The following is a 23,481-nucleotide window of genomic DNA, read 5'->3' as shown; positions in this document are numbered from 1 at the left end:
AAGAACGTCCCTGAGTTGGATGCGGCCACGTCGAATGATTAGTTTATACCTTTCTCACTTATCTTTGTTTGCTGGAACTTAACATACTGACGCCTTAGCTTCTGTAACACCCCAAAATTCGAATTATTAAATTCGTTAGCATGTTGCCATGTTTAATAAAATGAGATACAATAACTAAGTTAATAAACCTAGTTAAATGCCTATTAGATAAGCTAAATGATGAAACTTGTGGCATATATGATAGTAAGTTAAAACTTGAGGGACTTAGAGTGCCAAACTTGGAAGTTAATTTATTAAAACAAAAATCTAACACACACAAGGTGTGTGTGTGCGTGAGAATGATCAGGAACAAGGGGAAACCCTTGTTCTTCAACTACATACAAGAACTCAAAAATTGAACCTGATTTTGAGAAGAAATCGAATGCATGAGGCTAGGTACAACTTAATCTAAGTGTATTGATCATAAGGTAAGTTCCAATTTATGATTTGATCATCTTGTATGAAGTGGGTTATTGATTAATCCACGAATTGGTATGAAATTAAGCGTGATTATGTGTTAGAATCGTTATATAAAACGTGTATTATGTATGATTCCAACTAATTTGATGATTTAAGAAGAAACCCACAATTTTGAATGAAGTAGCGACATGGGTGTTCTACCCATGTCCAATCCTTGTTTGATGTATTTGTTACTAGCTTGAAATGGGTTTTGTGATGTTAGTTTAGGGTGAATTGTAAGAATGGAATGTGATTTTGAACACTCTTTTGGTGATTAGAATTTAGAAGTTAAAGGCTATGCTTGAACTAGTTGTAAACTATGCATAGTAGATTGTACGCACACCAAGTGTTTGATAAAATGACTAGGTGAAGCTAGAAAGTGAAATTGTATGAAAATTGTAAGTTTGCATGTATAGAAAGCGGCTGTGATAAAAGTAGTAGTTTACTAACTTGAAAAATATGCTTTAGATGGAACTCGTATACGAATTCGGGTTGAAAGTATATGTTGGTCAAATTTATGCATTAGGAGCTTGTACCTTGTGCTTGAATGGTGTAATGCTCACCTTGTATTAGATGTGCTTGAATCAAGGTGATTAAGAGCGAAGGTGTATGATATGTGAAAGTATATGTAAGCGAATGTGTATGCGAGTATGATTATGTGATCATGTGGTTGTAAGTACTTTAGCATCATAAGTACGAAATGTACATAGTGTCGTATGGTAGGTGCTAAATTAATATGTGTTTTATGCGTTAACATGATGGATTGCATGAGTCTAGAAAGATGTGGTTTTGGATGTATGCTTTATGATTATTAGACTTGATCATGAAAGTCAAATGTGAGTTACGCTTTTGATATGATCATTATATGTGAAATCGTGTACACTAACAAGGATGTGATTGCGGTAACATGAAAGCATTAGGGATCATGTGGACGTGGACTCAAGCACGAAAGACTAACGGGTCAAGAGGGGACAAGGAAGCCAATGCGAAAATGGACGCTCAAGGTAAGTGATTCCGTAATCACTTCTTAGTTATTTATGTAAAGTTATATGCAACTTAACTAGGTATGGTAATTGAGGTCGAATAGGAACAAATGGTATGATATTGATGAAGTATTAAACGGATCTCAGCTTTGATCCGAGCAAGGTATGCGTGATTAAGAATCGTAACTAGGTAGTAGGATTGGTTGCTTATGCAAGGTAGTGCTTGTTGTTAATAATGGGGCAAAGTTGACAAAAACGCCCTTGGTGGGGATTTCGGGTAAACGACCTTAAAAGTCATTTGGAAGTGAGCTATTCGATTAGAGTAATGTCTTTGTCTAGTATGAAAGTGAAGTATAGGGTTTTGTATGTTATAGACCTTTTAATGTATAAATACCCATAACGGGTCGAATAATTCATAAGTGAATAATAAGCCGATAGTGTAAGTTAAGAATTTCCTTAATCCGGATATGGGATTTTAAGTTCATATGATAGAATGTGAATTTACAAGCATGTAGGAAGAAACGGGAGGTTAAACGGGTAAACGCTTCAAAAGTTATGCGCGTTTTAGTGCGTACGGACGACGAAACGGAGCTGCAGAAAAATGCAAAATCTAGAGGGCGTCGCCGACGGGCATGGGGGCGTCGCCGACGGGCTCTAGAAAATCAGTTTTTGTGCTGACGGGTTAATTACCTGTCTACGGGTTTTTGGGCTACGGGTAAATGCAAGGCCCGTCGCCGACGGCCCTAGGGGCGTCGGTGACGGCCTTCCCAAGTCCCAAAAGCTGAAATCTTGTTATTTAAGTTAATTTATGTACCGTGGGCTTCGGTTTGATATCCGTGGACTACGGCGGACTTTCTAAACATGATTTTGAAGGTTCCTTGGATGTTTATGGGCTATAAAGCTAAGTCTAAGGCACACGTTAATAATGTATGGATATATAAGAGGTACGCGTGATCTAGTACGTGTTCGTTAAAGTATGTACATATGTAGATAAGCAAGTTTGTGTGTTTGTATGTATTTGTATACGTATGTAGAAGTTATGTAAGCATGTGTGTAGGCATACACGTATGTATGTTTATAACTCCAAGTGTACGTATGTAGTAGGATATGTAGTTATGCTTTATGAAATGTATGAGTGTATGTACGTATGCCTAGTTGTAGGAAGGATATGTAAGTATGTAGTTGTGTATGTAGGTATGTATAAGGGTATGTATGAGTGTATGTACGTATGTAGGTGTATATGTATGTGGGTATGTAAGTACATATATGTGTATGATTTAGACACATTGAGGATTAACGTTATTAATGGTGTACCTTGAGAATGATAAGTAATGCAGGTACATTCATGAAGCCTCGCCAGGAAATGGATACGCAGATGAAATGCTTGAAGTTTGATAAAGAACGAGATGTGAAGTGTATACGAATGATCTTGTTTATACATTGTGTGCTAATGTCTTTGAATGTATGTGGTGAATGCAGGTTGTGCGGGTCACGGAGGATCATCAAGGAATAAAGATCAAAGACCGAGTCACTTAAGGGATTGTACGGGGTTGTCTAAGGATGTAAATTGTTATACATAAGCTATGATTTATTCTATAACTGAGTCAGTTTTTCGTATTTGATATAAAAGAGTTATTATAAAAGTGAACTTTCAAGTAAGACGTAAGGTTTATAATGAAAGAATTTTTATGGCACGAACTTCCGCTGCGACTTTCGCTAATTACGTGTTAGGGTGTTACAAGTTGGTATCAGAGCCCTGGTTTGAGAGAATCAAGTACAAGAAAGTAAGTACTTGAACTCAAACTTGTGTGCTCTTATGATAAGGAACCCGTACAATCCAAGACTCGATCAAGGCCTAAAGGCAAAAGCAAATGTAAGTATGTATTAGCTTATGTAATTGAAGGAAATTAATAGTATGTTATGTGAAGGGTAAGCGCAATTGTTTGGAAGGGATGATCCGCGGATGCGGTCTAGGACCGACATCAAGGCAAGTAATAAGGCGAATTGACCCCAGGTACGTAAACCTAACGTGTGGGCATATGAAATGGTATAATTAAGCAAGTGAAAGAAAATTTTTAGCAAAATATAATAACGACATAATAAATAAGTTGAAAAGGTTACACGAGCCGAAACTAAATTCTTCGACATAAGGTGGCAATTACACGAAGGCACGAAACTAGTACGTGGAATGTGTACCTGGCCAGTACACAAGAAACGTATGACATTCGTGAGACCGTGATAATTATTACAGGTATGTCTGATAGAGTTTGGTAGCAGCTAGGCGTGTGGGTGAAATGGGTAGTAAGACTCTCGGGGGATTGAGAGTACCTTGTAGGAATGAAAGATGTGAATGCAATGCTTGAATCCGCGAGACGGATTCAAGGAATGAAAGATGTGAATGCAATGCTTGAATCCGCGAGACGAATTCAAGGAATGAAATATGCGAATGCAATGCTTGAATCCGCGAGACGGATTCAAGGAATGAAAGATAAGAATGATGCAAATCCCTTGCGGATTTGGTTATGATAGCGAATGCTATGATAAGCTATGCAAGTCGACAGGTTCAAGTTGAACAAGTCGAGTAAGGATAAGGTACCATCCGTTTAGAACGGGTGGTCGCGAATGCAATAACGAATGTATGAAGTTCAATCCGTTATACGGATAGAACGAAAGATTTATGTTGAAAGCAGTTAACCTGATGTGACCGGGTCGTAAGCGGTATGCTTGAATCTCATTATGAGAGTATATGCCATTACCCCTTTAATTGGGTAATTGAATGTGTGAAGGAAATGAAAGTATATGAGCAAATGGAACTAAAATATTAGTATTGTAAGCGAAATAAGTATTATGACTAACTTTTAAAACGGGAAGGCAAGTGTTTGCAAGAAAACACTGGAACAATGAAGTGATGAGATCGTAAGCATATCTGAATTGAAAAGAAGTACAAACATGTACCTCGACACGTATGTATATATAAATAAAAAGAATGATATAATAAGAAATGGCCATGTATTGACCCGTTATAAATAGGTCTAACCCACTAATGTCTTAAGAAGGAATTGAGAAAGTATTGATATATAAATGAGGTGATGTGATGAACGGGTCATGCGGGTCAGATGGCGATTGCCATTTGGACTCATTAGTTAATGTTTTGATATGTTAAGTTTTGTACTCATAGGTGAGCTTGATGAATGGACACGTAATGTCACTAATCGGGAAGGAATGATCTTCGTAAGGTATGGATAACAAATCAATGGAATCTACTTCCGAGAGGTATGTATAAAAAGGGGTGTAACTTTAATAGGAGGTTAGTACTCGACTAGAGATGGGTGTGTCAGGATAGAATGTATATATATATATATATATATACATATACACACACAAACCGTAATGCAAAATGTAGAGTGAATTTCAAAATGTTTGTAATGATCGACTGGTGGTATTGAAATTGAATGCTAGTAACTGTGGAAATTTTGATAGAATATAAGAAACGACAAGTATCGATAAGAAATGCTAACCTTGATGCTCGGCTTGTTGGCCATGTTCATTTGAACAAGACATTGTAGAAAAGATATGCATGACATAAATAACAATAGTAACCATGGAAATAATGCTTAGTCTTTGTGATTTATGTACGGACAAGTAAGTTTAAGAAGGGTGATTTTAGTTGTAATAATAAGTCCTTGAATGATTATAGTATGCGTATGGTAATATACCGACCCCTCCTATGAGCTTAAAGGTAATCAGAAGTAATGATAGTAATGGAATGTTTAGGATGGCTCATAGTGAACAAAATAAAAGATAGCATATGGTGTATGAGTAGTATGAAATAATCGATTTATTTCGATTAGTAAATATATGAATGTAATATGTTTAAATAGGAAGTTAGAAATAAGCCATAGACTAGGGTTTGTACGATTAATAATTGTATACAATTGAAATAAATCCAATGAATGAAACGCTAGTGATGGTATGCGCTAGGAGCTAGCATTATAAAGTAAAAGACACTAATAAGAGCTCTGGAGCAAAATCTGACATAAGTATTGTGGATGAACAACTAGAAAGGGGTAAGAGTAGAATTGGTTTGGTAAGAACGAGCAAGGTTTCGGGGACGAAACCTTCTTTAAGGGGGGTAGACTTGTAACACCCCAAAATTCGAATTATTAAATTCGTTAGCATGTTGCCATGTTTAATAAAATGAGATACAATAACTAAGTTAATAAACCTAGTTAAATGCCTATTAGATAAGCTAAATGATGAAACTTGTGGCATATATGATAGTAAGTTAAAACTTGAGGGACTTAGAGTGCCAAACTTGGAAGTTAATTTATTAAAACAAAAATCTAACACACACAAGGTGTGTGTGTGCGTGAGAATGATCAGGAACAAGGGGAAACCCTTGTTCTTCAACTACTTACAAGAACTCAAAAATTGAACCTGATTTTGAGAAGAAATCGAATGCATGAGGCTAGGTACAACTTAATCTAAGTGTATTGATCATAAGGTAAGTTCCAATTTATGATTTGATCATCTTGTATGAAGTGGGTTATTGATTAATCCACGAATTGGTATGAAATTAAGCGTGATTATGTGTTAGAATCGTTATATAAAACGTGTATTATGTATGATTCCAACTAATTTGATGATTTAAGAAGAAACCCACAATTTTGAATGAAGTAGCGACATGGGTGTTCTACCCATGTCCAATCCTTGTTTGATGTATTTGTTACTAGCTTGAAATGGGTTTTGTGATGTTAGTTTAGGGTGAATTGTAAGAATGGAATGTGATTTTGAACACTCTTTTGGTGATTAGAATTTAGAAGTTAAAGGCTATGCTTGAACTAGTTGTAAACTATGCATAGTAGATTGTACGCACACCAAGTGTTTGATAAAATGACTAGGTGAAGCTAGAAAGTGAAATTGTATGAAAATTGTAAGTTTGCATGTATAGAAAGCGGTTGTGATAAAAGTAGTAGTTTACTAACTTGAAAAATATGCTTTAGATGGAACTCGTATACGAATTCGGGTTGAAAGTATATGTTGGTCAAATTTATGCATTAGGAGCTTGTACCTTGTGCTTGAATGGTGTAATGCTCACCTTGTATTAGATGTGCTTGAATCAAGGTGATTAAGAGCGAAGGTGTATGATATGTGAAAGTATATGTAAGAGAATGTGTATGCGAGTATGATTATGTGATCATGTGGTTGTAAGTACTTTAGCATCATAAGTACGAAATGTACATAGTGTCGTATGGTAGGTGCTAAATTAATATGTGTTTTATGCGTTAACATGATGGATTGCATGAGTCTAGAAAGATGTGGTTTTGGATGTATGCTTTATGATTATTAGACTTGATCATGAAAGTCAAATGTGAGTTACGCTTTTGATATGATCATTATATGTGAAATCGTGTACACTAACAAGGATGTGATTGCGGTAACATGAAAGCATTAGGGATCATGTGGACGTGGACTCAAGCACGAAAGACTAACGGGTCAAGAGGGGACAAGGAAGCCAATGCGAAAATGGACGCTCAAGGTAAGTGATTCCGTAATCACTTCTTAGTTATTTATGTAAAGTTATATGCAACTTAACTAGGTATGGTAATTGAGGTCGAATAGGAACAAATGGTATGATATTGATGAAGTATTAAACGGATCTCAGCTTTGATCCGAGCAAGGTATGCGTGATTAAGAATCGTAACTAGGTAGTAGGATTGGTTGCTTATGCAAGGTAGTGCTTGTTGTTAATAATGGGGCAAAGTTGACAAAAACGCCCTTGGTGGGGATTTCGGGTAAACGACCTTAAAAGTCATTTGGAAGTGAGCTATTCGATTAGAGTAATGTCTTTGTCTAGTATGAAAGTGAAGTATAGGGTTTTGTATGTTATAGACCTTTTAATGTATAAATACCCATAACGGGTCGAATAATTCATAAGTGAATAATAAGCCGATAGTGTAAGTTAAGAATTTCCTTAATCCGGATATGGGATTTTAAGTTCATATGATAGAATGTGAATTTACAAGCATGTAGGAAGAAACGGGAGGTTAAACGGGTAAACGGTTCAAAAGTTATGCGCGTTTTAGTGCGTACGGACGACGAAACGGAGCTGCAGAAAAATGCAAAATCTAGAGGGCGTCGCCGACGGGCATGGGGGCGTCGCCGACGGGCTCTAGAAAATCAGTTTTTGTGCTGACGGGTTAATTACCTGTCTACGGGTTTTTGGGCTACGGGTAAATGCAAGGCCCGTCGCCGACGGCCCTAGGGGCGTCGGTGACGGCCTTCCCAAGTCCCAAAAGCTGAAATCTTGTTATTTAAGTTGATTTATTTACCGTGGGCTTCGGTTTGATATCCGTGGACTACGGCGGACTTTCTAAACATGATTTTGAAGGTTCCTTGGATGTTTATGGGCTATAAAGCTAAGTCTAAGGCACACGTTAATAATGTATGGATATATAAGAGGTACGCGTGATCTAGTACGTGTTCGTTAAAGTATGTACATATGTAGATAAGCAAGTTTGTGTGTTTGTATGTATTTGTATACGTATGTAGAAGTTATGTAAGCATGTGTGTAGGCATACACGTATGTATGTTTATAACTCCAAGTGTACGTATGTAGTAGGATATGTAGTTATGCTTAATGAAATGTATGAGTGTATGTATGTATGCCTAGTTGTAGGAAGGATATGTAAGTATGTAGTTGTGTATGTAGGTATGTATAAGGGTATGTATGAGTGTATGTACGTATGTAGGTGTATATGTATGTGGGTATGTAAGTACATATATGTGTATGATTTAGACACATTGAGGATTAACGTTATTAATGGTGTACCTTGAGAATGATAAGTAATGCAGGTACATTCATGATGCCTCGCCAGGAAATGGATACGCAGATGAAATGCTTGAAGTTTGATAAAGAACGAGATGTGAAGTGTATACGAATGATCTTGTTTATACATTGTGTGCTAATGTCTTTGAATGTATGTGGTGAATGCAGGTTGTGCGGGTCACGGAGGATCGTCAAGGAATAAAGATCAAAGACCGAGTCACTTAAGGGATTGTACGGGGTTGTCTAAGGATGTAAATTGTTATACATAAGCTATGATTTATTCTATAACTGAGTCAGTTTTTCGTATTTGATATAAAAGAGTTATTATAAAAGTGAACTTTCAAGTAAGACGTAAGGTTTATAATGAAAGAATTTTTATGGCACGAACTTCCGCTGCGACTTTCGCTAATTACGTGTTAGGGTGTTACAGCTTCCGAGTTCGATCACTTCTGCAACACGCTAGCAGCGTGCCGTGAATTACTCAATCGACTTGCAAGATTGATGGACAAGAGGATGAGTGTAGTATTTTACCGACCTCCGAATTAGAACGGCCCTGGTTACCGGAAATGAACACCAGCAGATTGACTTCAACCGAATCCCTAACCCTAGACAGCGACTTATGGGAATCAACTCTTACGAATCAATCAGGACATAAACGATGAGTAGCGCGATAAGACGTGGCACCGAATGTGAAAAGATGGACTTGGATGGTAAAAGATCGTAGGACTCCGTTTCAAGCAACGACGTTAGAGACAACAGTCACGGCGACTTCAATGTATTTGTAACCATGGCCTACAGTATGGAAATGAAGGTGCCTATGACATGGATTGGCCGTGTTAGTAAGATAACCCAATTTACATTAGTTATACCCCTGAGACAGAATTCCAACGACTGAGTCAGGCAGAGCCTTGACATGCGTTACGGAGCTCTAGATCAATCGGGCAGAGTAACTAATACGTAACCGGGGGTTATAATACTTACAACAAGGCAGAGCTTCGCTTTTTAGGGGTATTATATCGAGCAACACTATTGCTATTATAGGGACAAGGAAAGAAAAGAATTGAACGATAAAAACTGAGGCCAGAGGCCTCCTTTTATAGGCTGGTCGAGGGTTTTCTCGTGCCCCGCGAGAGATACAAGGCTAGGCCTTCGCGGCCCGCGAGGCCACTAGGCTAGGCCCTAGCTTGGTCGAATCACACCGTAGATCTCACACGCACAAGGACACGTGGCGCAACCTGGTGTCGCCTGGTGTTACTCGGTCGCGGCCCACGACAGTCTTAGCTTGACTGGGTCGCGCCCCGCGAGAGCCCTATATATTTGTTTTTATTTGATTTTTATAAATATAAAGGTATATTAGGTCTGTTTTTCGTATACGGGGTATATTATGGGCATTTTAGGGCATGTTAAGGGTTTTAGGAGAGTTGTTATATCCTCCCCACCTTGTTTTAGATCTCGTCCTCGAAGTCTACTGGAACAGGTGTGGGTATTTCCTTTGTATCTCTGATTCAAGCTCCCAAGTGTGTATTCTGGTCCTCTCTTGGAATCCCATTTCACTTTGACTAGAACTAATCTCTTGTGTTTGAGATTCTTAATCTTTCTCTCTTCAATCTGCAGGGGTTTCTCCACAAACTTAAGTATCTCATTTACCTCTATGTCCTTAAGAGGTACCATTAAGGATTCATCTGCTAAGCACTTCTTGAGATTACATACATGAAATACATCATGTATTCCTGCCATTTCCTCTGGCAGTTGTAGCTGGTAAGCTACTGGTCGTATTCTTTTAATAATCTTAAAGGGTCCAACATACATGGGGCTTAGCTTTCCCCTTTTTATAAATCTGACCACTCCTTTCGATGGAGAAACTTTTAGTAATACTTTATCTCCTACTTGAAATTCCAGTGGTTTTCGTCTGTTATCAGCATAACTCTTTTGACGATCTCCTACTTGAAACTTTTAGTAATACTTTATCTCCTACTTTTAGTAATACTTTATCTCCTACTTTTAGCCTTTCCTTGACTTGAATAATCTTGTCCGTTGTTTCCTACACTATCTCTGGTCCAGACAGTTGTTTTTCTCCAATTTCTGCCCAACAGACTGGAGTTCGGCACTTTCATCCATAAAGCGCTTCAAATGGTGCAACATTGATACTGGAATGATAGCTGTTATTGTAGGAAAATTTTATTAATGGTAAATGATCGTCCCAGTTTCCTCCGAAATCAATTACACAAGCTCTAAGCATATATTCCATTGTCTGAATTGTCCTTTCGCTTTGTCTGTTCGTTTGAGGATAATAAGCAGTGCTTAGATTTAACTTGCTTCCCATTGTTTTTGGAAACTAGTCCAAAAATGAGAAGTAAAACGGCTATCTCTACCCGAAACAATAGATAAAGGAATTCCATGTAATGAAACTATTTCATTTACATATAACTTGGCTAACTGTTCCATACTAAAGGTTTCCTTTATTGGTCAGACTTGGTTAATCTATCTACAATCACCCAGATTGTATCATTACCTTTTCGTGTCTTGGGTAATTTAGTAACAAAGCCCATTGTTATCAATTCCCACTTCTATATAGGTATTTCTAGTTGCTGCAATAAACCTAAGGGTTTCTGTTGTTCAGTTTTAACCTATGAACAGGTTAGACACTTGGCAACGTAGTTTGCTATATCCTTTTTCATTCCTATCCACCAAAAATTCTTTCTTAAGTCTTGATACATTTTATTATTACCAGGATGTATCGTATACTTAGACTTATGGGCTTCTTCTAAAATTCGGTGGCGTAGGTTTCCTTGCTTGGGTATCCAGATTCTTTTCTTATGGACTTCGTCGTTTGTGTCGGTCGCAAGAACTGTGCGTCCGTGAGAAGGACGTCTCTTGGCGACCTAGTGAGCTCGGTCCAATTGCGGTCCCAAGACTCCTTCTTGGATGCCCGTTGGTCTCGCTGGGCATTAATGGTTGCCCGTGCGTCGGGCTGATACCCGCGCGGGGTGTATGGTTTAGAATCGTTGCCCCGATTCCATGTATCCCGGTTACGCTTGTTGTTGTTGCGCTTGGGATCCGGGCAGGAGGATTGACCTTCTGTCTGGGGGTGAGCCTTGCCAGTGTGACAACCCGTACTTTAGACTTATCTTGTGTGACGTTATATGCTCACGTGATCTATGTTAATTGAACGAATACATGATATGTTATGTGTTACACGGTTGTGTGATTTCGTGATTATATTGAATGTTGCATGTTACGTGATTTAATGTGATTGCATATGTTATTACTTGAACGATTAGTGAAACATTTATAAGAACCCACTCGGTCCATATGGTTGGACTCGAGACCATGAGGAAACCCAAGTGGGGGTTTCGGCCCACTTCCCTTCACACGCATATATACACACATTACCTCTAGGGTTTTAGTTTTACACAACTTAGCAATCAAGAACACACACAAACTCTCCCTCTCTTCTTCGCAAACCGAAGGCAGCCAAGGACTTTCCCCCATCGGAGATCATTGTCCACGGATCAATCCTACTCTCCTTTCAATCGGTTAGTGGTTTGTGTGTTCTTGGTTGAATGATGTATGTTGTATGCTTTCGGATTGATTGGTTGTGATGATATTATGTGATAACTAGGGTTCTTGCTGTGATTATTAATGAAGGTTCTTGATGTCATAATATTCATACAATTCGGTTTGCATGATGTTAATCGGACACTATGTTCCTGTTATTGTTTTGATGCGTATATGATTAATCGGTCCAAGTATATGTTAGCCGGCTAGGTTGCATGCTAGTTCAATAATATGATTCATGTTTCGGTTTAGGTCTGTTTGATGATCTGATTACGTGTTCTTGAGGCTGTCATGAATATGTTAATGATGCTAATTTGAAGATGCTATGAAACTGTTATTTTCGGTATTTGATCTGTTTCCGAAACTGCTGAATATGTTTGCTGAAATCACGGATTAGTTGTTATTGTTATTTAAGGAATTCAGGAAAAGCTGTTACACGCATGGTTGCGACTCAGATTGCGAGTCGGGAACCCACAGTCTCGACTCGAGACCACAACGACATCAGCCGCAATCATGGTTGCGAGTCCCGTTGCGACTCGTAACCGGACCATGATGAACCGAGACCAGCCATTGCGACTCGCAACCTACTGTTGCGACTCGTAATCTCCTGATGTGACTCGTAACCCGGTTGCGACTCGAGATCCCCGTTGCGACTCGAGACCGGCTATTACACATACACTGTTTTGGGCCTACTTTGCCACGGGCCCAATCGTACGACTGTTATGCTATTGGACTGCTTACCTGTTGGGCCGACATGCTAGTTGGGTGAATACTATTGGGCCGGGTTATGGTTGGGACGAATACTTAGATTGTTTATCGATACGTGTACGTGTTTACCATGAATCCTTGTATGCTTGCAACGTGTTAACCTATGTGATACAGTATGTGTGCTATATACGAACCTGACTTATGTGATAACCCTGTTAGGACGTGGTTGATCATTTACTTGCTACCTGTACTCTTTGTGCATCTGCCGAGCAAACCAAGGTGAGTTCACACAGCCAAGGCATGGGGTTCCCAGGGTGGGAATGGGTTTTGGATTATTTATTCGTACTTACTCAGATGATAGAATTTAATGATATGGTCCTCAGGGTGAGGATGGTAAATGATAAGATACGGCTAGACTAGTATACCTTCTTGAACTGATCTTCGCACACACGCCAAGGGTTGGCTGCGATATTATGACTGATCTTCGCACACATGCCTTAGGGAGGCTGCGAACTATACATACTAAACTTCGCACCCATGCCAGGGTGGCCAGCGATACAAATATACATAGTCTAGAATACTTGAGAACTTTCCCCAATCTTCGCATACATGCCGAAATGGCCCGCGATACGAACCAATACTATACATGAACAATGAACGAACTAGTACGATGCATGATTAGATAAACGAACGCAATGCTTGCTATACTACTCCATTACTGAACTTACTTTCTGTGAACTCGCTCAACTAGTTTGTTGATTATTTGCTGCATGCCTTGCAGGACCTTAGGTACATTATGGAGCTTGCACAGGGAGGAGCAGGTCGTTGTGGGCAAAGGGTCGTGAATGATATTTCAACACTTATGATAAATCATGCATGCTATTGTTTGGGTTACTTAAAATGCTTCCGCTATACTTAACTATATTACATGTTCAATATGATTGGTGGTTAGGATCCTGGTCATGTCACGCCTCCAAGCGGTGATACTCCGCGTGTGGATTTTGGGGGTGTGACAGATTGGTATCAGAGCCATTGGTTATAGAGAACTAGGTTTTAATATGGGAAAACGTTTTTATTAAAACCAGACTATAACCAGAACAGTGCTCTCAACGATCCACAACGACGCTTCGCTCCACGTGCAAGACTCGACATCTTAGGTAATAAGGTTTATGTTATTGCCTGTTTGCTAGAACTGCTTAGATCCTTGCTCGCATTATGTTTAGATACACATGACTTTGATTACATGAGAACACCTATGTGCTTACACTTTTCTGTCATCGCCCTACTCGCGAACCACTCTTGCTTACGTTACTTTTACTATGAAGATCATGTCTGGACGAATCAACATGACTCAAGCCCAGCTAGAGGCTCTCGTTCAAGCTCAAGTTGCTGCGGCACTTGCAGCTGCTCAAGCAGGTCAACCAGCGCAGCAAGTTTGCACCTTTAAGAACTTCATGGACTGTCGTCCAAATTCCTTCAGCGGCACAGAGGGGGCAGTGGGACTCCTCCACTGGTTTGAGAAGCTAGAATCCGTATTCGAAATGTGCGAGTGCCCTGAGGCTCGCAAGGTCAAGTTTGCCACCGGCACCTTGGAGGGAATAGCACTAACTTGGTGGAACGCCCAAGTTCAAATCTTAGGGTTGGCAGCTGCTAACGCCACCCCATGGAACGATTTTAAGGAACTCATCAAGCGTGAGTATTGCACGCGTGAAGACATTCACAAGCTGGAAGACGAGCTGTATAATCTGAAAATGATTGGGTCGGAGATCGAAGCGTATACGAAACGGTCAAACGAGCTGGCAGTTCTGTGTCCTACTATGGTGGACCCTCCATACAAGCGCATTGAGTTGTATCTCAAGGGTTTGGCGCCAGAGATTCAGAGCCACGTGACGTCGGCTAACCTCGAAAACATCCAGGAAATCCAACGCCTCGCTCATCGCATCACCGACCAGGCAGTGGATCAGAATAAACTGCCTAAGCGTGTCAACGCTACTGCTACAGTCACTTCAGCTGCTACTACTGCTACACCCAGCGACAACAAACGGAAATGGGATGGGGATTCCGAACAGTCTCAAGCACAGCAGCGCAGGACGAATGACTACCAGAATCCGAGTCAGCAATCATCTGGCAGTCAGGAGCAGGGTGGATACAGGGGAGTACACCCACTATGTAACAAGTGTAACAAGCACCACAGTGGAAGGTGTCGCAAGGAACGTTGCCAGAGATGTTTCAAGATAGGGCACGAAGCCAAAGATTGCAGGAGCTCACGACCTGCAAACCAGAATCAGCAACTTCCACCACCAGTTCCTCAGAACCCACAGCAGCAGCAGCAGCCACAGCGTGGAAATCGGGGATGTTTCCAGTGTGGGGCAGAAGGTCATTACAAGCGCGATTGCCCACAGTTGAACCAGAATCTGAACAACAATAATAACCAGGGCAATGGGAACAACAACAACAACAATGGCAACGAGGCAAGGGGTCGAGCTTTCATGCTAGGACAAGGAGACGCTGCTTGAAGTTATAACTCGTTTTGGGATTTTCTTTATTATGTCTCTGTTACTCAAACAAAGTTTGGTTTGAACCTGATTCGTACTGGGTTTTATAGACTATTTTAATTACTATACTTTATGTTTGATATGATGGATGGCTTGATATTATTTGAACGCTCCTGCCGTATTTAAGGACCTTATGAATAGGGTGTGCAGACCCTACCTAGACAAGTTCGTCATAGTATTCGTGAAGTCCACTTCTTAGGCCACGTAGTGAACAAGGATGGGATCCGTGTCGATCCATCCAAGGTAGACTCAACCAGAAACTGGCCTGCACCACGTACTACAGACGGTTTACCAGGGATTTCTCGAAGATTGCTCAGCCACTTACGCTACTGACACAGAAGGGTGTCACCTATTGCTGGGAGAGCCCCAGGAGACTGCTTTTCAGCGCGACAAGGTTATCGCTTTCGCTACACGTCAACTTAAGATTCATGAACGCAACTACACGACGCACGATTTAGAGCTGGGAGCTGTTGTTTTTGCGCTTAAGATATGGCGACACTACCTGTACGGTACCAGGTGCACCATTTACACCGATCACGGGAGTCTCGAGCATATTCTTAAGCAGGAGGACTTGAACCATGCGTCAACGGCGATGGGTTGAACTACTTCGCGACTGTGAATGCGCCATCAAGTACCATCCAGGCAAGCCAATGTTGTGGCTGATGCCCTCAGTCGAAAGGACACCTTACCAAAGCGCGTGCGAGCGCTACAGCTTACGATTCAGTCTAGCCTTCCAGCACAGATACGAACTGCTCAGATAGAAGCACGGAAGCCCGAAAACGTCAAGGCTGAATGCCTTACGCGGCTCACGACAACGATTAGGACAGAAGGCAGACGGCGCCTACTATGTAACGGGGCGTATTTGGGTCTCACTTAACGACGGTCTATGCGAACTTGTGATGGATGAAGCTCACAAGTCTTACCACTCAGTACATCCAGGGTCGGATAGAACGTACTACGACATCAGCACTACTTATTGGTGGCCTAGTATGAAGGCCCACATCGCTACGTACGTTGGAAAATGCTTGACCTGTGTGGGAGTCAAGGTTGAATACCAGAAACTAACAGGGCCTACTTCAGCAGCTTAAGATACCTCAGTGGAAATGGGAAGAAATTTCCATGGATTTCGTTACAGGCCTACCTCGATCCCAGCATGGGAACGATACCATATGGGTGATCGTGGATCGACTCACCAAGTCTGCACACTTCCTACCGATTAAGGAAACGGACAAGTTCTCCAACTCTCGCAGATGCCTATCTAAAGAAGATTGTTTCGAGGCACGGGGTGCCCACGTCCATCATTTCGGACCACGATGCACGATTCACGCCAGAACTTTGGCAAGCAATGCACAAACCATCCAACTCACGATTAAACATGAGCACAGCAGCATACAAACCGCTCCATTCGAGGCATTGTACGAGCGTAGATGCCGGTCACCTCTTTGTTGGGCAGAGGTGGGGGATAGTCAGATTACGGGTCCAGAGATTGTAATGGATGCCACGGAAAAAGATTGCACAGATACGACAACGCATGGCGGCAGCACGCGACCGTCAGAAAGCCTACGCGGGCAAGCGTAGAAAGCCATTGGAATTTCAGGTCGGGGACCATTCGAGATCATAGAACATACAGGCAGGATAGCCTATAGATTGAACCTACCAGCTGAACTCGGGGCAGTTCACAATGTCTTTCAGGTATCGAACTATCGACGAGCGGTTGCAGTTCGTCGGGAAACCAGTTGAAATCACGGACCAGGATGTGAAGGTCCTCAAACACAAGAGAATCCCTCTTGTTCGAGTTCGTTGGAACTCCAACGTGGCCCAGAGTACACCTGGGAACGCGAAGACAGGATGACAGAAAAGTACCCCAGTTATTCGAAACAAATACAACCACTACTGAGGCTGAAGCTACTACTTCGGAATTTCGGGACGAAATTCCAGATCAACGGGGGGAGGATGTGACACCCCAGGAAAAACCAGGGAACGATTGAACTTACCTAGCTTCCTCAGTGAGTGCATACCAAATTTCGGGACGAAATTTCCAATTAGTTGGGGATAATGTGACAACCCGTACTTTAGACTTATCTTGTGTGACGTTATATGCTCACGTGATCTATGTTAATTGAACGAATACATGATATGTTATGTGTTACACGGTTGTGTGATTTCGTGATTATATTGAATGTTGCATGTTACGTGATTTAATGTGATTGCATATGTTATTACTTGAACGATTAGTGAAACATTTATAAGAACCCACTCGGTCCATATGGTTGGACTCGAGACCATGAGGAAACCCAAGTGGGGGTTTCGGCCCACTTCCCTTCACACGCATATATACACACATTACCTCTAGGGTTTTAGTTTTACACAACTTAGCAATCAAGAACACACACAAACTCTCCCTCTCTTCTTCGCAAACCGAAGGCAGCCAAGGACTTTCCCCCATCGGAGATCATTGTCCACGGATCAATCCTACTCTCCTTTCAATCGGTTAGTGGTTTGTGTGTTCTTGGTTGAATGATGTATGTTGTATGCTTTCGGATTGATTGGTTGTGATGATATTATGTGATAACTAGGGTTCTTGCTGTGATTATTAATGAAGGTTCTTGATGTCATAATATTCATACAATTCGGTTTGCATGATGTTAATCGGACACTATGTTCCTGTTATTGTTTTGATGCGTATATGATTAATCGGTCCAAGTATATGTTAGCCGGCTAGGTTGCATGCTAGTTCAATAATATGATTCATGTTTCGGTTTAGGTCTGTTTGATGATCTGATTACGTGTTCTTGAGGCTGTCATGAATATGTTAATGATGCTAATTTGAAGATGCTATGAAACTGTTATTTTCGGTATTTGATCTGTTTCCGAAACTGCTGAATATGTTTGCTGAAATCACGGATTAGTTGTTATTGTTATTTAAGGAATTCAGGAAAAGCTGTTACACGCATGGTTGCGACTCAGATTGCGAGTCGGGAACCCACAGTCTCGACTCGAGACCACAACGACATCAGCCGCAATCATGGTTGCGAGTCCCGTTGCGACTCGTAACCGGACCATGATGAACCGAGACCAGCCATTGCGACTCGCAACCTACTGTTGCGACTCGTAATCTCCTGATGTGACTCGTAACCCGGTTGCGACTCGAGATCCCCGTTGCGACTCGAGACCGGCTATTACACATACACTGTTTTGGGCCTACTTTGCCACGGGCCCAATCGTACGACTGTTATGCTATTGGACTGCTTACCTGTTGGGCCGACATGCTAGTTGGGTGAATACTATTGGGCCGGGTTATGGTTGGGACGAATACTTAGATTGTTTATCGATACGTGTACGTGTTTACCATGAATCCTTGTATGCTTGCAACGTGTTAACCTATGTGATACAGTATGTGTGCTATATACGAACCTGACTTATGTGATAACCCTGTTAGGACGTGGTTGATCATTTACTTGCTACCTGTACTCTTTGTGCATCTGCCGAGCAAACCAAGGTGAGTTCACACAGCCAAGGCATGGGGTTCCCAGGGTGGGAATGGGTTTTGGATTATTTATTCGTACTTACTCAGATGATAGAATTTAATGATATGGTCCTCAGGGTGAGGATGGTAAATGATAAGATACGGCTAGACTAGTATACCTTCTTGAACTGATCTTCGCACACACGCCAAGGGTTGGCTGCGATATTATGACTGATCTTCGCACACATGCCTTAGGGAGGCTGCGAACTATACATACTAAACTTCGCACCCATGCCAGGGTGGCCAGCGATACAAATATACATAGTCTAGAATACTTGAGAACTTTCCCCAATCTTCGCATACATGCCGAAATGGCCCGCGATACGAACCAATACTATACATGAACAATGAACGAACTAGTACGATGCATGATTAGATAAACGAACGCAATGCTTGCTATACTACTCCATTACTGAACTTACTTTCTGTGAACTCGCTCAACTAGTTTGTTGATTATTTGCTGCATGCCTTGCAGGACCTTAGGTACATTATGGAGCTTGCACAGGGAGGAGCAGGTCGTTGTGGGCAAAGGGTCGTGAATGATATTTCAACACTTATGATAAATCATGCATGCTATTGTTTGGGTTACTTAAAATGCTTCCGCTATACTTAACTATATTACATGTTCAATATGATTGGTGGTTAGGATCCTGGTCATGTCACGCCTCCAAGCGGTGATACTCCGCGTGTGGATTTTGGGGGTGTGACAGCCAGTATGCGGTTTGAGAGACCGCGTGTTCTGGGCGTACGTCTTGACTGCTGCCATGACGTCGTCCCATTTTTCTAGCAAGCCCTCCTTGCCCGAGATGGTCATAATCATTTCGTCGTGGTTGACCGCTCGGAGGAAATGATTGTGGGCCATCTTGTAACAACACGCAATTCGAACCTATTTTGTGTAACGATACATGCTTATGTGATTTATTATAATTATTAATTGTTATAATTTTGTGCTGTGTGTAATAAAATGTATGTATGTGTATAATGGCCCGAAAGCACAACGGAACCGAACCGCACAACCATCACTCGAACGCACAAGGCCATTGGGCCGTATTGCTTGCACTCGGATCAAAGGGGCAACCCAAGTGTGGGTTCGGCCCACCCCACTAGCCGATTAACACATGAGATGTTGTAAGTGTTGTAACCATCTCACATTTTATCAAAAACAAACACACACACAAACCCTAGCTCTTCTCTCTCTCCCTCTCACGAACCGAAGGCAGCCACCCTCCTCAAAGTTCATAGGATTCGGATCTTTCCTTGAAACGGTTAGTGCCCTATGTTTTGTTACATGTTACTGTGATTCATGTTTTGATATGATGGTTAGAGTTGTAGACATGATTGATATTCTTGCTAGTCGGCCCACATATAGATTGAATGATAGTGTTCATGAGATCGTCTTGTTATGAATGTTAATGATTCATGGTGCATGCTAATATGTTTTAGTGTTATGAGTATTGTTCTTGTTTTGACTCGGTTAGGATTCATGTGAATTGGATGCTAGAATGCTTGGTTGATTGAATATGTTGCGATGTTGTTCATACGAATCGGATTAGGGTTCATACGAAAAGTTGAGATAAAAACCGTTTTGATCGATGATGTCTAGAATAGAAATTGTTAATTGATTGATGTAAACATGGAAACCTTGAAACTGATAAATTGGTTGTAACCGAATTGCTTGATTCTTGGAATGATTGAACTGGTCGCACAAGACCTCTTGATCGTACAAGAGGTCCACTCGCACAAGGCATCTCGGTAGCACAAGATGCCTACTCGCACAACTAGATCAGTCGCACAAGCTGAGCTGATCGCACAAGAGGCCCCGATCGCACAAGGGGTCTCCAGTCGCACAAGGATGTTTGTTTGAATATTGTTTGGGCCGAATGATAATTGTTGGGCCAGGTAAGACCGCACAACCCAATAGGATCACACAAGGCCTAAGGTTATTTACTGGGCCGTAGACTTGGGCTGGGTAATAAAACTGATCGCACAAGTTGTTGTTCGGTTTAATTGTTGGGCTTACTTAATGTTTGGACCGGGCTGTTACGGATCGCACAACATGTTGCGGATCGCACAACATGTTGGGCCGATTACTTTTGGGCCTAGCTCACTCGCACTAGTTGAATGCATTGTTTAACTGTTACATGTTTACCTTGATCTTCACATGTCCGTACTGTGTTAACTTATGTGAAACCAACGTGCATTACTTAAGTCAAAACCTGACTTGTATGGTAACCCTGTTAGGACGTGATTGACCACTCTTAATTCAAGTAACTTTGGTATAATCTGCCGAGCAAACCAAGGTGAGTTCATTGCATTTTCTCAAGCATGCGTCCCGGTGGTTTGGGACAACTGGTAAACATTTGGAAGGGAAACTTGGGGTAAACAACTGGAACATAGAAACAATCATCTACCGGATTGCCTGTAAGGCAATGGGGTAATTAGTTGATAGCGCTATTAGGTTTGGCACCCTCACACCGGGCCGTAAGGACGGGCGTGAACTAATTACTGGGACAACTTGTGAATACATCGCGGATATAAGACCTCCTACAGCTTGTCAAGGTTGTGTGATACCTTGACTTTGACCAATGCCTGGTTACGGGCATTGGGGTTAGGCATTCCCATCATTGACGCTGCATACGGTACAATAATCAAGTTAACAACGACATCTGAACCAAACAACGAGTTGATTTAACTAATATCTGGTAACTTCACACGTAAGCAACACCTTGAACTCACCAGCGTAGTCTGACACACTTGTTTGCATGCTTGTAGGTCATTAACGTTTGGAACATGGACTTGCTATCTGGGAGTGCTGGAGTGGTCATGGATCGAGGCTCTTGGATTAACTTACATTTGATACATTGGTTTTAAGTATTATTATGAAACATTTGCTAAACGATATCTATATGCTTCCGCTACACAACACTTTGGGATTTGATATTATGTTTTATTTAAGTACTTACCATTGGTTCAATGTGATTGGTGGCTCGAACTCTGATGCGTAACACGCCTCGCGGGATTTCCGCAGGTGGGATTTTGGGGGTGTTATAGTTGGTATCAGAGCCACTGGTTATAGTGAACTAGGTTTTAAAACGTTTTGTAAAACCAGACTATAACCGAACACCTTCATAAATCGATCATGACACTCAGCTCCAGATTGCAAGGTTCGTCTCTCTCACTTTATACATTAATTGCTTAGCAGACACACACTCACAACATATATATGAAATGAAACATTAAACACCATAGTGACTTGATAGTGTGACACTACTCTTCGACACATGTGAATCATAGACCTGTGATGCCATCTGTTGTGTTGTTTGAACGGGGGAAACTTCGAGCGCAAGCTAAGAGGCACTGAGACAAGCATGCAAATTGCCTTATTATTATGGGTGCACACTTAATAATAATGTTGGGTGCATGCAAGTCCCAGTGAGGCTTATCGAGCGTGAGAAGGGTTCTGCCTTATTATGTGCGAACTTGGTAGTACGTAGATACGAATATGATACTTGATTTCCATCTCATTTCGATTTCCTGAATCGGTTCATCTCCATATATAGAAACATGAGTGGACGAGGACACGGACGTGGCAACATCAACATGACTCAAGCTGAATTGACTGACCTAATCAACACCCGTGTGGCTGAGGCTTTAGCAGCCTATCAAGCTGGTACGGAATGTACCAAGTACTCCTTACTCTTATATCGTGTACACGTCTTTTCATTTCTATAATATGCTTCCTTTCACCCTTTAGGTCAGCAAGTGCAACCTCAACCCAACCAGCCTGCGTGTACGTTCAAAATCTTTATGGACTGCAAGCCACAGACCTTCACCGGGACAGAAGGGGCTGTGGGACTTCTGAGATGGTTCGAGAAAGCAGAGTCTGTGTTTGCTATCTGTAACTGTCCCGCTGGGGACAGGGTGAAATATGCTGCGGGTACCTTGGCAGATGGTGCCCTAACGTGGTGGAATGCCCAAGTCCAACTGTTGGGCATCGAGGCAGCGAATGCTACAACTTGGGATGACTTTAAAGAGCTGATTCGGGAAGAGTATTGTCCTCGGGACGAGGTCCAGAAGTTGGAAAACGAGTACTACGACTTGAAGATGGTTGGATCGGAAGTCGAAGCGTATGTGAAGCGATCGTATGAATTGGCTGACATGTGTCCGAACTTGTCACGGCCCATGTCTCGGAGGATTGAGTTGTTTATCAAGGGACTGCCTCCGCGTGTGAAAAGTCTGGTTACTGCAGCACATCTCAATGATTTGACACAGATCGTTCGTCTGACTCATAAGATTGTGGACCAAGAGGTAGAAAGCAATTCGTTACCCCCGCGCATTTCAGCCACTACTGCTGCGGCACCCACTGCTACTACATCTGCTAATGATAACAAACGGAAGTGGAGCGACTACGACAAAGCATCCAGTGCTGGTCAGACTCAGAAAAGGCCAGACAACAACAACAACCGCAACATCAGCCAGTCGTCTTCTGTCAATCAAGGCCAGGGAAGTGGCCAAAGTCAGGGCTCGTATGCAGGGAAGAAACCACAGTGTAATAGGTGTGGCTACCATCATTTCGGGCCGTGTAGTCGCACATGTCGTAGGTGTGGTAAAGTGGGCCATGAGGCCAAGGATTGTAGGGCCCCACAGCCCAAACACCAGCAGCAACAGAACCAGCACAACCAGAGACAACAGGGACAACCGCCCCAACAGAACCAGGGTTTTAGGAGGGGGTGCTATCAGTGTGGGGATGAGGGTCACTTTAAGCGGGATTGCCCTCAGTTAAACCAGAACGCTAACGACAACAACCGCCCGAATAATAACAAC

General features: G+C 41.8%; 2 long non-coding RNA genes across 2 annotated transcripts; both read left to right on the top strand.

Annotated features, from left to right (window-relative positions):
• The first annotated feature begins 359 nt into the window (after window positions 1–359).
• LOC110910188 lies at window positions 360–3,158 on the top strand. The gene is made up of 3 exons (XR_002575928.2): window positions 360–467; window positions 1,413–1,502; window positions 2,961–3,158. It is a non-coding gene; the product is annotated as an uncharacterized LOC110910188 (long non-coding RNA).
• Window positions 3,159–5,651: 2,493 nt separating this feature from the next.
• LOC110910187 lies at window positions 5,652–8,674 on the top strand. The gene is made up of 3 exons (XR_002575927.2): window positions 5,652–5,985; window positions 6,931–7,020; window positions 8,479–8,674. It is a non-coding gene; the product is annotated as an uncharacterized LOC110910187 (long non-coding RNA).
• The last annotated feature ends 14,807 nt before the right edge of the window (window positions 8,675–23,481 follow it).

Source organism: Helianthus annuus, chromosome 15 (genome assembly GCF_002127325.2).
Source record: "Helianthus annuus cultivar XRQ/B chromosome 15, HanXRQr2.0-SUNRISE, whole genome shotgun sequence".
NCBI classification, from domain to species: Eukaryota; Viridiplantae; Streptophyta; class Magnoliopsida; order Asterales; family Asteraceae; genus Helianthus; species Helianthus annuus.
This window is presented reverse-complemented; position numbering and strand designations above follow the sequence as displayed.